Source organism: Oncorhynchus masou, unplaced genomic scaffold (assembly GCF_036934945.1).
Source record: "Oncorhynchus masou masou isolate Uvic2021 unplaced genomic scaffold, UVic_Omas_1.1 unplaced_scaffold_181, whole genome shotgun sequence".
NCBI classification, from domain to species: Eukaryota; Metazoa; Chordata; class Actinopteri; order Salmoniformes; family Salmonidae; genus Oncorhynchus; species Oncorhynchus masou.
In genome coordinates this window covers 2,166,116-2,168,615 of record NW_027016550.1, presented here as the reverse complement: position 1 = coordinate 2,168,615, position 2,500 = coordinate 2,166,116, and positions in this window count along the sequence as shown.

Genomic DNA, 2,500 nt, shown 5'->3' with positions numbered 1-2,500 from the left:
AGTTAGGGTACCTTGGTAGTGGACTCCAGGACTAGAGCGAGCAGACAGACAGACAGACAGACAGACAGACAGACAGACAGACAGACAGACAGACAGACAGACAGGTATAACAGACATCCTGACTGGTAGGGAGGGTTATAGATATAGTTAGGGTACCTTGGTAGTGGACTCCAGGACTAGACAGCGATAGACAGACAGACAGACAGACAGACAGACAGACAGACAGACAGACAGACAGACAGACAGACAGGTATAACAGACATCCTGACTGGTAGGGAGGGTTATAGATATAGTTAGGGTACCTTGGTAGTGGACTCCAGGACTAGAGCGAGCAGACAGACAGACAGACAGACAGACAGACAGACAGACAGACAGACAGGTATAACAGACATCCTGACTGGTAGGGAGGGTTATAGATATAGTTAGGGTACCTTGGTAGTGGACTCCAGGACTAGCAGACAGACAGACAGACAGACAGACAGACAGACAGACAGACAGACAGGTATAACAGACATCCTGACTGGTAGGGAGGGTTATAGATATAGTTAGGGTACCTTGGTAGTGGACTCCAGGACAGAGAGAGCAGACAGACAGACAGACAGACAGACAGACAGACAGACAGACAGACAGACAGGTATAACAGACATCCTGACTGGTAGGGAGGGTTATAGATATAGTTAGGGTACCTTGGTAGTGGACTCCAGGACTAGAGCGCAGCAGACAGACAGACAGACAGACAGACAGACAGACAGGTATAACAGACATCCTGACTGGTAGGGAGGGTTATAGATATAGTTAGGGTACCTTGGTAGTGGACTCCAGGACTAGAGCGAGACAGACAGACAGACAGACAGACAGACAGACAGACAGACAGGTATAACAGACATCCTGACTGGTAGGGAGGGTTATAGATATAGTTAGGGTACCTTGGTAGTGGACTCCAGGACTAGAGCAGACAGACAGACAGACAGACAGACAGACAGACAGACAGACAGACAGACAGGTATAACAGACATCCTGACTGGTAGGGAGGGTTATAGATATAGTTAGGGTACCTTGGTAGTGGACTCCAGGACTAGCAGCAGACAGACAGACAGACAGACAGACAGACAGACAGACAGACAGACAGACAGACAGGTATAACAGACATCCTGACTGGTAGGGAGGGTTATAGATATAGTTAGGGTACCTTGGTAGTGGACTCCAGGACTAGAGAGCAGACAGACAGACAGACAGACAGACAGACAGACAGACAGACAGGTATAACAGACATCCTGACTGGTAGGGAGGGTTATAGATATAGTTAGGGTACCTTGGTAGTGGACTCCAGGACTAGAGCGGCAGACAGACAGACAGACAGACAGAGCAGACAGACAGACAGACAGACAGACAGACAGACAGGTATAACAGACATCCTGACTGGTAGGGAGGGTTATAGATATAGTTAGGGTACCTTGGTAGTGGACTCCAGGACTAGACAGCAGACAGACAGACAGACAGACAGACAGACAGACAGACAGACAGGTATAACAGACATCCTGACTGGTAGGGAGGGTTATAGATATAGTTAGGGTACCTTGGTAGTGGACTCCAGGACTAGAGCGAGCAGACAGACAGACAGACAGACAGACAGACAGACAGACAGACAGGTATAACAGACATCCTGACTGGTAGGGAGGGTTATAGATATAGTTAGGGTACCTTGGTAGTGGACTCCAGGACTAGACAGACAGGGACCAGACAGACAGACAGACAGACAGACAGACAGACAGACAGGTATAACAGACATCCTGACTGGTAGGGAGGGTTATAGATATAGTTAGGGTACCTTGGTAGTGGACTCCAGGACTAGAGCGAGCAGACAGACAGACAGACAGACAGACAGACAGACAGACAGACAGACAGACAGACAGGTATAACAGACATCCTGACTGGTAGGGAGGGTTATAGATATAGTTAGGGTACCTTGGTAGTGGACTCCAGGACTAGAGCAGACAGACAGACAGACAGACAGACAGACAGACAGACAGACAGGTATAACAGACATCCTGTCTGGTAGGGAGGGTTATAGATATAGTTAGGGTACCTTGGTAGTGGACTCCAGGACTAGAGCGAGCAGACAGACAGACAGACAGACAGACAGACAGACAGACAGACAGGTATAACAGACATCCTGACTGGTAGGGAGGGTTATAGATATAGTTAGGGTACCTTGGTAGTGGACTCCAGGACCAGAGCGAGCGACAGCAGGCAGACAGGACAGAGCAGACAGACAGACAGACAGACAGACAGACAGACAGACAGACAGGTATAACAGACATCCTGACTGGTAGGGAGGGTTATAGATATAGTTAGGGTACCTTGGTAGTGGACTCCAGGACTAGAGCGAGCAGACAGACAGACAGACAGACAGACAGACAGACAGACAGACAGACAGGTATAACAGACATCCTGACTGGTAGGGAGGGTTATAGATATAGTTAAGGGTACCTTGGTAGTG